The sequence below is a fragment of the Cervus canadensis genome, chromosome 10, assembly GCF_019320065.1.
Source record: "Cervus canadensis isolate Bull #8, Minnesota chromosome 10, ASM1932006v1, whole genome shotgun sequence".
Lineage (NCBI taxonomy): Eukaryota > Metazoa > Chordata > Mammalia > Artiodactyla > Cervidae > Cervus > Cervus canadensis.
The window spans coordinates 447,260-461,082 of record NC_057395.1 but is presented as its reverse complement, the minus strand read 5'-3'; the positions used below and the strand labels follow the sequence as shown (position 1 = coordinate 461,082).

General features: G+C 42.5%; 1 long non-coding RNA gene across 1 annotated transcript; it reads right to left on the bottom strand.

Moving 5' to 3' along the window:
• Window positions 1-2,832: 2,832 nt before the first annotated feature.
• Window positions 2,833-12,753, bottom strand: LOC122448549. Its single transcript, XR_006271668.1, has 4 exons — window positions 12,621-12,753; window positions 10,308-10,383; window positions 8,303-8,428; window positions 2,833-2,981 (listed from the first exon to the last, which is right to left on the bottom strand). It is a non-coding gene; the product is annotated as an uncharacterized LOC122448549 (long non-coding RNA).
• Window positions 12,754-13,823: the final 1,070 nt, after the last annotated feature.

Genomic DNA, 13,823 nt, shown 5'->3' with positions numbered 1-13,823 from the left:
CAAAGATTCACAGAATTGGATTGGGAAGAGAAGGGGAAAGGAGGAAATAGAGGTGTTCTGAGGTAGAAAACAGAAAGTCAAGATTTGGAGAGAATAATCTTCGGTTTAAAATAGGGCTTCTCTTCTTTTTTTTTTTTTGTAAGGTTATAGTGTGTTGAAAATGAAAATTAAGGAGTAGTAGAGGAGTACTAGAGGACTTTAAAAGAAATAAGAGGAAAAGAAAAATAGAAAATAGAAGAGAAAAAGGAAAGAAAAAGAAAAAAAAGAAGAAGAAAAAAGAAAAAAAAAGAAAAAAAAAATTTTTTTTCCCCCTAATTAAAAAAATCGTAAAAATCTATGAAAATGAAAGTTAAGGAGTAATGGGGGAGTAATAGGGGATTTTAAAGGAAAATAAAAGAGAAAAAATAAAAAATAAAAAAAAGAAAAAAAAAGAAAAAAAAAAGAGAAAAAAGTAAAATTATATCTAGGAGTTTCTCTAGAGCTGTTGCAGTCAGTGTGGGTTCGGCTCAGTTTCAGATAGCTCCTCGTTCCAGCTTACACTTCTTGGTATCTACAGGCCCCTTACCGTGTAGTCGGTGTTTTCTAGAGGGATTTTAATCTGTTGCACCAGTCCCCTCTGAAGCGGTTCCCTTTGTTTATTTGACTTCTGTTTGCCGGTCTCTTCAGAGCCTCATTTCCGCCCTGACACAGGCGGGCGGAGGTGGACTCTTATTCAGGTAGCTAGTTCCGTCGCTCTGCGGGGAGGGGCTGACGCTGCGGGGATGGGCTGGCGCTGCGGGGAGGGGCTGGCGCTGTGAGGGCGGGCTTGCGCCGCGGGGACGGGCTGGCGCTGCCGGGAGGGGCTGACGCTGCTTTCTCCGTCTGCACTGCTCAGGCTCCCGGCTGTTCTATATGGAGCGCGCTCCGCGCTGCGCGAGGTTCCAGCCCTCGGGTTTTCCACAAAAGCGCGGAGCGAAAAGCTGCGCCTGCTCTCTGTGCCTTCCCCGTCAGAGCGGTCCAGGCAGCCAGGGGCTTGGTGGGCGCACTCTACCCAGGTGTGGCGCGCCCACTCCCTTCCGCGGACCCAGTCTCAGTTTCCGCTGGCGCCAGTCGGGTGCGCGCGCCTTCCGCCCTCCGCGTCCCCAGCCCCAGTCCCCGCCCGCGCCGGTCGGGTGCCTGCGCCCTGTGTCTCACCGCGACCTTCCCCTCCCCCCTGCCTCCTGCCTCCGGCGGGGCTGGGCCGGTCCGCAGCCTGCGAGCTCTTCTTTGGACTTTCTCGGTCTCTTTGTTCTGCGAACGGCCGGCAGTGTGTTCGGCCGGTTAATGTACTGCTCTCTTTTGGTCTCCCACAGTTCAAGTTGGCACCTCACAGAAGCTCCCTCCGATTGTCCTCCGGGCACTCAGGCCCGGAACCTACCCCAAGCAATGCCGCCCAAGACTCCCTTCCCGGGACGAATCTCCGTCCTCAGCTCTTTTGTCTCACTTTTTATCTTTTATATTTTGTCCTACCTCCTTTCGAAGACAATGGGCTGCTTTTCTGGGCACCTGATGACCTCAGCTAGCGATCAGAAGTTGTTCTGTGAAGTTTGCTCTGCGTTCAGTTATTCTTTCCATGAATTTGTAGGAGAGAAAGTGGTCTCCCCCGTCCTACTCCTCCGCCATCTTGGCTCCTCCTGATGAACATTTTGAATTAGCAGATACAGCAGGTACTTTCTCTAGCTCTGAAGAATTGTTTTATATTATTTCATTGATTTTTGTCCTGCTTCCATTTTTGCATTTAGAACTCTGATTGTTCTTAGATTAGACTACTAAATCTGTTCTCCAAGGTATTTTTCTTTTCTCACAATCTTTCTTGTGTGTATACTCCATCAATGTAATCCATATTTGGGGTGTGATATTATTCACTGTCATTATTTAGATTTTTTTTTTTTTGCAATAATGGTTTTAAATTTTTGTCAAAGAACTGTTTATTTTCAGAGCATTTATTTTGGTGAAAACCTGGTTTGTTGGTTGGCTAGCTGGTTTAGTGGATGCAGTATTGTCTCAAATCTCATTGTGAATATGAACGAGGAGTTTTTTCCTAATTCCCCTGGATCTTGTTTCATGGAGGTTCCTTTGTTCTAAATGGTCATCTTGGTGCTCCCCTCCTGACCAGAAGATTCTACCTCTGTAGTTAGTGATGTGTTGTTGCTGTCTAGATGATTTACTTGTATTAGCAGGTGTGAGTCTCTTTAGCACTAGCATAGATCTGGCTCTGGGGTCTCCTGGGAGGAAATGATCAGAGCCTTGACCCATAGGAGTGAGTGAGCCGCTTCTTAGGCAGGCTGGTGATGAGGGCATAGTGCAAGTGGCTCCCTTTCAGGTACGCCAGAGGAAAGCGCCCTGGCATGCCGAGTCCTCTCCACAGGCAGGCAACAATGGGGCCAACTGGGATTGGAGTTATTCCTCTGGCCAACTGAAGGGATTTGGGCCAGCAAGAAGATGCCTTCAAACACAGATCTGACCGTGGAGTCCAAGGGTTTCCCTGAGGAGAGGGAGCAAGACCTCATGGGCTTTCTTATAACCTGACTCCCCCCACTGTACAGCCTCTGTAGTAATTTTCTGTTGCATGACAAATGACCACAAATTTAATGGTTTAAAATAACACATGTCACAGTTTGCATGAGTCAGGAGTCCAGGCATGTCCTCTGATCAGGTTCGACCAGGCCACAGTCACATCCCACATGAGGCTCTAGATTCTCTCTCAAGCTCATTAAGTGTTTGGCAGAATTTGGTTTCTTGCAGCCATATGCCCGAGGCCCCTGTCTTCTTGCTGGGAACGGTGCTCAGTTCCTAAGGCCACTTGATGTCTCCTGCTGCATGGCCCCAAAGGCAGGTCACAAAACAACTCTCTGCAGGTTTCCAGGCCCCTTCTGGCAAGTGTAGGGTGTTCAGACTGCCATGTCATGGGTTAGGACGTAACAGAGCCTTTTGTGACTGTTGTAGAGGTTGGCCTGAGGTCCCTAACATGCAAAATTGATTATTAGGGATGACATATTTCAATCTGTTTAAGAGGAACACAGTCTCTAGGGAAGGAATTTTAAGACGGAGAGGGCAGTTTAGGTAATAATACTAATAGCATGATCCAGACCAAAATCCAATGCCACAGAAGAACAATGAGTTTCTAGAAATAAAATTATCTTGAGGATGCTCTGTGACAGACACTGTGGAGAGAATGAGAAGAAGCCATGGAGGAAATATCTCACAAGGCGTGTCCAATAAAGGATGTTTACCCAAAATACAGAAAAAAACTGTTAAAACTCAACAATAAGAAAATTAACAACCAGATTTAAAAATGGGCAAAAGATCTGAACAGACAACTCACCAGAGAAGATGTACAGATTGGAAATAAGCATAGGAAGAGATGTTCTACATCATGTGTCATCGGGGAACTGCTAATTAACACAATAATGAGATGCCGACACACACCTATTAGAATGGCCAAAATCCAGAACACTGACCTCACAAGGAGCATTTGAACCCTCATTCATTGCTGGTGGGAATGCAAAATGGTGCAAGCCACTTTAGAAGACCATTTGGCAGTTTCTTACAAAACTAAACATACTCTTACATATAATCCAGGAATCACACGCTGGTATTTATGCAAATAAGTTGAAAACTTATGTCCACATACCCCTCCCCCCAAAAAAGTGAGCTCTCAAGCCATGAAAAGACATGGAAGAAACCTAAACATAAAGAACTAGTTGGAAAAGGCTACATGCTGTATGATTCCAGTTATACAACATTCTGGGAAAGGCAAAACTATGGAGACATAAAAACACTGGTTGCAAGTGAATAGGAGAGAGAGAAGCATGAATAGGCAGCCACAGAGGATTTTTAAGAGCAGTGAAACTATTCTGTACGATACCACTCTAGGGAGACTCTCTACTTTCTACTCAGTTTTGTTGCAAACCTAAAACTTCGGTTGATTTAAAAAGCACAGTCTATGTAAATGTTATGAGGAACATGTGTTTCTGAAGGATCTGTAAATGCTGGCTTGAACATGTGCGTAGCTGATGTTCAGTGTTCCTTCCAGCGCAGTCGCTCTGGCTGGCACAAAGCCTGTGCCCGGGAGCAATGGCTGTATGGCTCTATTCACTGAAGACGCAGCCTGAGCACAGAGCAAACTCAACTAAGCTCCTTCTCGCTAGGCCTTCAGTGGGGATGAGAACAGAGCAGTATTGTGTGAAGCAGACTAGCCACATCTGTTGCCTGAGGGTGACAGATAGGCAACAAAACTCCCTTTGGCGGTGAGAAACAGTGGTGATGTTAATTCTTCAGATATGAGTATTGTGCTCTCTTGGGCATAAGAATCACACAGATGACCCTTTGAGGGACACTGAAGTCCAAGGGGGCTTCCCAGGTAGGCAGTGGTCAAGAATCTGCCTGCCAATGCAGGAGACACTGGGTTTGATAGGAGACTTGGATTTGATCCCTGGGTCAGGAAGATTGCCTGGAGGAGGAAATGGCAACCCACTCTAGTATTCTCGCCTGGAGAATTCCATGGAGGAGCCTGGTGGGCTACAGTCCATGGGTTCACAAAGAGTTGGACACAAGTGAGCACACACACACATGAAGTTCAAGGAGCGTACTTAGGTGTATCATGAGGGTGATGAAAGAGAACACTGGAGGGACAGGTGGACAGTGATCTAGATAATTTTGGAACTGGAGGGTTTCCATTTATTTTGGAAAAATAGAATAATATAACATCTACTCACAGATGATTGTGTAATTTATTTTTTTTCCAAATACTTTGTTTTATGTCCTTAAGTTTCCGTCTGTATATTTGGAACTCAAAGAGTATAGTGTGTGCAGGAGAAAGATTTGGGAAGCAATCCATCCATCTTAGAGTCAAAACTAAAAATAGTTTAGTTAACTTTGTATCCAGATAACTTTTTAAAAGAGAAAACACTAGATTGAAATCATAGCATATTTGACAAACAACATAATCCATGTGCCTCTGGTTTCTTAGTGGATTGAGATCCCCAGGGAGTATCCACAACAGGATGTGGTGAGGAAATCCTACAACAGCTACTTAGATGGAGTCTCTGAGTTGCTGCTTTGGTTTCACTTTAATGTTCTGGATTCTCATGCTCATTCATTTCCTTTCTTCTTCAGCTTCTTACTCGGCTATAAACTGGTCAAACCACACCCATTAGAAAAACTTTTATCAAAAAGAGAAAGAAGAAAGATAGAATAAAGGAAGGAGGAGAGAGAGAGGAAGAGAGAAGAAGGAAGAAAGGGAGAGAGGGAGGAAGGCAGGGTGGAGAGAGGGAGGAAGGCAGGGTGGAGGGAGGGAGGAAGGAAATAACCGGAGCTGATGATAATGTGGGGAAATTGGGACTTTGGTGCATTGCTGAAGGGAATATGAAATGGTGCCATGCTACAAAAACCAGCACGGCAGTTCCTCACAAAATTAAACAAAATTACCATATGATCCAGCAATGCCACTCTGGGTATCCACCCAAAGGAACTGAAAGCAAGCACTGGAAAAAGATATTGGTACACCCATGTTCATAGCAGCATTATTCATAAGAGCCCAAAGATGGAAACACCCAAATGTCCACTGATGGATGAACAGATAAAGAAGATGTCGTCTACACATAAAATGCATACAGTGGAGTATTATGCAGCCCTAAAAGGCATGAGCTGCTGACACACACTTATTACATGGATGAACCTTGCCAGACACAAAGGGACAAATATGGCATCTTTGCACTTATAGGAGGTACTCAGAGTGACAGTTAAATTCTTAGAGACAGAAAATAGAATGGTAGTTTCCAAGGCCTGGAAGGAGGGGACAATAGGAGTTAGTGTTTAATCGGGAGAGGGTTTCTGTTTGAGAAGAAGAAAAAGTTCTGGTGGTGGGTGGCAGTGGTGTATTTACCTAATGCCACTGAGCTGTATACTTATAAATAGTTAAAATGATGAATTTTATGTCATGCATATTTTGCCACAATAAAAATTATTCAGAAAAGGAAGAACCATTGGGCAGTGGGAATGGAAACATGGCTTTCAGGGCCAGGTGGCCGCAGTGTTCCAGCACAACACTTAGCTCTGTGGTCACCCTCCTTCCTGAGACCTTTAAGTCTGCATTCATTCATTCACTCATTCATTTTTGTTCACTAATGTTTAATGTTTATTAAGCACATACTGTGTGTTTAATTTACTCTGAAACTATAGAATACCTTGAAAACCCTTGGTTGGAGTTCAGATGCATGATAGATTTTATCAAAATCATCAACATATGGCAATAATCAAAATTGCTTTTCTTTTAAAACAATGTAATTGCTTTCCTCACTGCATATTTTTCACATTCAGATATAGATTTGATTCTGAAATCTGAGTACCACAAAATATGAAAGTTGGGAGAAAAATGATTTAGCCTAGTCAATTATTTAGCAGAGTAATATTTTTTCAAATAAAATTCTACAGGGCTCACTAATATAACAAAATAAAATATTAAAACTGGTACACAGCCTTCTTGGACAGTCAGTTTTTTACTGTTGGGTCAAAAACACGACATCGATTGTGGCAGACTTAAGCATATTCAAAAACTCCTGACTCCCAGGGTTCACCTGAGCTTTTAGGCAGCCATGGAGCACAGGTCAATATCCCATATCGAATTTTACCCCTTCGTCCTACAGATTTAAGTGATCGACCACAAAACACATGTTAAAATTTTTTGTTGTGATTTTTAAAGAACAGTTCTAAGTTACACCTGAAAATTGAAATAGTTTGTTCTTTGACTCAGTTTTGTTTTTTTAATCTGTAAAGCAATTGAGGATTAGGACAGTCTGCATGTCAATGAGGGTGGTTTTTGATAAATATGGTAGAGTACAGCGTGTGGACTTGGAGCCCAAAAATCTAGGTTCTGGTTCTAGTTCTGCTAATATGTGACGTGGGAAGAATCGGTCACCTCCCTGATCCTGATGCTGTGTTATTTCTGAAAGTAAGGATAATAATGCCCAAGCCACCTAGTTTCTGAGGTTACCATGTACACGTGAGTTAAGCTTATAGTTTGGAGTACATTTTTGCCATAGTGTAAGAAAATGATAATAACGATCCCCAAACGGAGTTTAAATAAGATGGTGTGTACATTTAATCTGTATGTTAATAAACGTTAGAAGTTTGTTAGTCTGAATATTTTTAATTTATAAAAATGAAATGTTACTGTTTTTTTAAAAAAAGCCAAGTACAGTCTGTAAACAAGTTTTGAATTCTACCTCTGTCATTGGGTAGGAATTTCTAGAGATTAAAAATAGCAGTCCTTCTTTCATCAATTTCCCCTTCTCAGTAAGGAAATATGATTTATTGGTCCCTCAAATGTATGACCACTCAATCTGCTCAGAGTTCAGATTGCCTAATTCTTTCTCTTAATCAAATTTACATTTGGAATGCAAGATTTTAAAACATTTTTTTTAAACATTTTTTAAATTTAAACTTATTTAAAACTTATTTTTCTATGAAAACAATTTTATTCATTTAAATTTTTAAGCTACATGCCTTTTTAAATTTTTTAAAAATATATTTACTTATTTGGCTGCACTGGGTCTTGACTGTGGATGTGGGATCTCTTTTTAGTTATAGCATGCAAGATCTAGTTCCCTGACCAGTGATCAAACCCAAGCCCCTCGAATTGAGAGTTTTAGCCATCGGACCGCTAGGGAAGTCCCTTAAGCTGCTACATGCTTTGATAAGGCTATTCCTCTTCTGGAATGAATAGAAACAGAAAACAGGTAATAAGGATTTTTATTTTGGACTGATGCCTTTGATAATTATCAAAACACCTAAAACAGGATGTACCTGTATAAGATGTAAAATTTTCTTGCTCTGTCACGGGTATTTCTTAAATGGTGCTTTTTAATCAGCATTTTTTTTTTTTTTTAAAGAAATCAGTGCTCTAGGGCAGGGACTGGCAAACAAACCAAGGCCTGCAAACCAAGTATATCCCAATTCCTGTTTTGGAAAATGAAATTTCACTGGAACACAGCCATGCTCATTTGTTTACATATTGTCCACGGCTGCTTTTGCATCAGAATGCAGTTGAATCATCGCTGCAGAGACTATATGGTTTGCAGAGCCAAAAATATTTCCTATTAGGTCCTTTGTGGAAAAAAACTGCCCACCCCTGTTTTAGGGACTAAGTAGAGGAAAAAAGAAAATAGATGGTCCCCCCCCCTTTTTTTTGGCCTCGATGGTTCCATCAGGAGGTTCTAAAATATAAATACTCCGCACTGAGTTGAAAAACAGGCGTTCTACCTAATGGTAATGAAAGCCTTACCTTGAAAGATCCCCCTGTGGTCAGGGTGCCTCATGATTGCATGCTGGAAAGTGAGTTCCCTTCCTTCCTCTGTCTGTGGAAACGAAGACCGAGTCTCTGTGTCCAGACTCCCGAGGCAATGAGATTCTTTAAAGGGCAGACAACAGTGATACATAAACAACAAATGCCAAAATGATGCAGATCCTTTTCACACATTTTTGGATGGGAGTGTGGACCACTTTGACCTTAGTGACACACTCTTCTGCTGCTTTGGAACCTCAGGTTCCGGGACAACGGGGGGTGGTCAGTGGCCTTGCAGAGGCACCTTTCCTGCGGGCACCTCTCTGCAGTCTTGGGACTCTCTCTCCTTCTGTAGGCGAAATGTTTCCTGTACTGGCCACAGCCTTAAACCCTAGGTATAGCCAAGCCTGATGCTCGTCCCACCCTATTCAAACTTCCTCGCTTCGTAAGGCCATCCATTCCGCTTTTGCTTAAGTGCTTTGAGTTGGTTTTCAGTTTACTCAGAATCACAGAAGTTCTTTGCATAGTCACTGCAGCTCTAACACGCTAGGATCTTCTTGAGTTTTTGCTGGAGTATAGTTGATTTACAATATTGCCTTAGTTTCTGCTGGATAGCGCAGTGAATCAACTTTATTAATATATATATATATGCATCCCTTCTTTTTAAAACTCTTTTTCCATACCGGCCATTACAGAGTATGGAGTAGAGTTCCCTGTGCTCTACACCTTATTAGTTATCTATTTTATATATAGCAATGTGTATACGTCAATCCCAACTCCCAATTTATCCCTCCTCCCCACTTCCCCCACCCTCAGTAACCATATGTTTATTTTCTACCCGTCACTATTCCTATCTCATAAATAAGTTCATCTGTGCCATTTTTTTAGACTCCACACATAAGCAGGGTCATATGGTATTTTTTCTGACTTCACTCAGTATGATAATCTCTGTTCCATCAATGTTGCTGCACATGACTTTATTTCAATCATTTTATGACTGAGTACAATATTCCATTGCACATATGTACCACATCTTCTTTATCCTCTTTGATGGACATTTAGGTTGCTTCCATGTCCTGATTTTCTACCCCTAGGAAGCTCATCTGTGAGGGCTGTTGCTTGAAATATTAAGACTTTTATTAAATTGCTGCTCCAACATTTGCTCATTGTGTGAGTTTTTGAGCTTCAGTCTTTAGCTCTATAAAAGGGAGATAATAATACTTGCTTTCAATTGTTGCATATTTGAAAAGTGTGGGCATAGAGGAGACAATAAATATTCTGAAAGTGTTCCCCCAGTCCTCCTCAAATCAGGAACCAAATCAGGAACAATGGAGTCAGAGGTCCTATCCCTCACCTCTGACTCATCCCATGCATACTTATTCTTCTAGAATTAAGTCAGTGGCTTCTCCTTTGGGAAGCCTTGCTGCCCACCCACCATTCTCCTTAGCTTAACGCAGCGCCACTTAGCAACCCTCTTACAACCCTCTGAGATTAGCATTTATACCATTTACAGCACTGAACACAGATTTTAAGAATAGTTTTATACTTCACTCATATGGCTCAAGTAGTAAAGAATCTGGCTGCAATGACAGAGACCTGGGTCCAATCCCTGGGTTGGGAAGATTCCCTGGAGAAGGGGAATACTCCGGTATTCCGGCCTGGAGAATTCCATGAACTGTATGGTCCACGGGGTCTAGAGAATTCCATGGACTGTATAGTCCATGAGATCGCAAAGAGTCGGACACGACTGAGCGACTTTCACTTCATTTATTCATAGTATACACATTCATTATTTTAAAAATTGGAAAACATAGAAAGTGCAAAGATAAACACAATAAATGCACAAATCAGCTGTATTCCCATTCCTACAATTCAGAAATAAATGAGAGATAATTCTTCTGCCTCTCTCTCAATCAACATGTATTAATATGCTTTTAGCTGCAAGTAAGAGAAAACCAAGGCTCAATATTCATTTGCCTTAAACAATCAGAAATAATTGGCTTACCGAAGTCCAGATAAAAAGTGACTTCTTAAGCAGGACAATTCATTAATAGTCAGTCTTAAGTCACAGCAATAAGGAACTGGAACAAAGACAAATTTAAGTGATTTCTTAAGTAGGACAATTCGTTAACAGTCAGTCTCAAGTTACAGCAATAAGGGACTGGGACAAAGACAAATTGAATATTTCTTAAGTGCTGTTTTGAAGACTAAATGAAAATCAGTCATCTGTGTCTAAATATCTAAATTGTTGAAATCAGTGAGTAAATTCCGCAAATTGGCCATATGGGGAATTGATTACAGTGGGTGGACATTTGATGAATTGACTTTTGGCCACCGACTTACAGTGGATGATGCCAAGTTTGAGGGACCAGCAGATCAACAGCCAGCCAGACCCCCATCTAGGCCTTCCTCTCTTCCTGCCTTCTCCTGGTGTCAGCTCGGCCCAGCCTCGCTGCCTAGTAGTTGCCATGGTGCGGGCATCACCTGCAGACACACGAATAGGTAGAAGCAGAACTTTGGTTTCCTGTGTCTCTTTTTAAGATGGAGGAAAATGTTCCAGAAGCTTCCTCCCCACCCAAACCACATCACTGGCCTGAAATAACCTATGCCTGACCATGTCTCAGCCTACCACTTGCAAGGGGGCATTCACGGAGACCACTGGCGACTGCTTCCCTAGAGCGGGGCTTCCCACTGAAGCACGCAGCTATGCAGAGGAGAGGAGAAACTCTGACAAAGCTGTGTTGTTAGGAAAGAGAAGGGAGATGACCGGGAGGGGAGCCGACAGTTTCTGCTGCCTTGTCTTTCTGATTTAACATATATAAATTTCCCCACGGCAGTAAATGTTTTTGAAAATGTGATTTCGACCAAAAATATAATTGCATAAAAACATCAGCATTTATTTAACAAGTTCCCTGTTGAATTAGGGCAATTCAAAATTTTCACTATTGTTAATCACTCAGTGTTTTGTCCTAAGACTATCATATTCATGTTTGTAAACACATTACCTTGAAAAATGCTATTTTTCTTACTGAAATAAGTATTACCATCGACAGTTAGGTGCCTTTAGTTTTTCAACAACAAAAAAAAAGCCAACTATATGTACAATTTATATTATACATGCAGACTTTGGTAACCTTTACTACCAGTTCTTATGTTGCTTCTCTTTCCCTCAAACTAGAAGAGCTCTTGGCCAATTCATTTTGACAGAATGTACTGATGATGACAAAATGTACTGACGATGTTGCCAAGCCCCATAAAATGAGTAAGACCTAATCTCTGTCTTTCTGAGCTTAGAATTCACTAGAGTTTTTCCCCTATTAACTCTCAGCAGGTAGCGGTCTTTCGATGATCAGAACTGCTGATTTATGTATTTATTTAATATTTCTTGAACTTCTGTTACTTGGCAGGCACTGTCCTAGGATAGAGGAGTGTGACGCCCTCATGGAACTTGGTAGCATCCAGAGGCACTGAGGAAGTAGTCCAAGTGGACCTTTCATAGTTGTTCCTCCTACCCATTGTTCTCAGGCCCTTTGCTCTCAGAAAGGAAACATCTGGCCTCCCTCTCTTTTTCTGAATACTTTTGAGGGAGGAGATTCACGTATATTTTCTCGCTTCTGGCCTTGTCACTGATGTCATAGATAATGTAGCTTTCTCAACAAAGGGCTCAGCCAGAAAATTTAATTTGACAGACTTTGTTTCCTGATGCAGTCCATAGCAAACAAACAAGGCAGGAAGTGCTCACAAAGAGCTTGGCCGGTTGCTGCCAACCGCCTGGGAGAGCTGGAATCCTGCTGACCCAGCGTGCTGACCGCATTCTCTCCTGGGACCCTAGACCTACTCGCGCAGTGAGAGGCCACAGGGCTCTGACTTGGCACTTCCGTTCAGTTTAGAATTTTTCAAGACAAAACTTCATGCTTAAACACAAATAGTTCTGCAGTTGCCCAATGATTGTGTCTTTTTTTGTTTTTAGTTTTACTGAAGTATAGTTGATTTACAATGTTGTATTTAATTTCTGCTGTAGAGCAAAGTGACTCAGTTTTTTATATATATATATATATATATATGACTTTATTGTTAATCCATTCTATATATAATAGCTTTCATCTGCTAATCCCAAACTCCTCATCTTTCCCTCTCCCATCCTCCCATCCTTGGCAACCCAAGTCTGTTCTGTGAGTCTGTTTTTGTTTTGTATGTTCATTTGTATTTTATCTTAGATTCCACATATAAGTGATATCACACGGTATTTTAACTTGGTTTTTAAAAAAGATACAAGCATTTTATTTTTACCAAAATAAAATAATAAGAATCTTTCTACCTTTTGGTGGTCCATCTAAATCGATGCAGTTAATAAATTCCTTTTTTGACTCAGGGACTTGCTTCATAGACTGTTAGAATTAGAAGGACTTTGAAAATGATCATGTCTAATGATGGGTGAGCCTGGCTGTCCACCCAAACGACATGGGGAGGTTTTAAGAATATAGTTTTTCAGGCCCCACCTGGACCAACAGAGTCAGATTCTCAGATTCTTAGGGCATCATCAGGTCCGGGTGCCAGAAATTATCCGCCAAAGATTGATGGAGTCATAAATCATGTCATCAGAATTGAGACTTTCCTTTTTTTTTTTTTTAACCTCAAACATCAACTTCTTTCCTTAGTTTATTACCCGAGCAAAGAGGCCACCCTTGAATCCTTCTAAGGAGATGGGGAGAGGTCAGTAAATGAACAGCAGGGGCAGAAAAAGCCGGAGAGCCAGGGGGGCTGCAGAGTCATCTGCGAGATGGCAAAAACCACAGCAGAGAGGACCAGCAGCGAGCTGAGCGGCGAGGCATTCCTGCTGCAGGAGCAAGCCCCCCGCCCAGGACACCCCGCCTTCCCTGCGCAGACTGGAGCTCGCTGGGAGGGGCCGAGGACTGCGGCGAGCGCTGCAGTGTCGGCCTGCAGAGCAAGCCGCCCCACGCGGTGATGCGGGAGCAGGATCTGACTCAGGGTGATGTAAGGCTGACTCAGGGGCCGCGCTCTGCACACACAGCTCGCTGCCGGCGCTGCCTACCCCGCAGGCAGGGAAAAGCTAGAGGGTCAAGGTAGCAGACACACAGCTGAAGCCCGGGCTGCTCTTTTCTGCTCAATGCAGATGAATACAGCAAAAGTGGCATGATACAGCTTTTTAGTAGAAAGACAGCGAAGGCTGATTTTTTTAAAAGTGATATATATTGTAAAAGGAATACAATCCGCTGGGGCTGAGTTCTCCTTAAGATGCCTTTATTGAGAGGATCTGGTAGCTCAGCGGTCAAGAATCTGCCCGCAATGTGGGAGATGCAGGTTCAATCCTTGGGTCGGGAAGATCCCTGGAGAAGGAAATGGCAACCTACTCCAGTATTCTTGCCTGGAGAATCCCATGGACACAGGCGCCTGGCTGACTACAGTCCATGGGGTTGCAAAAAAGTCTGACAGAATTCAGTGACTAAAGCACCACCACCGTTTACTGAGCACCTACTATGCAGAAGACTGTTCCCGGTGT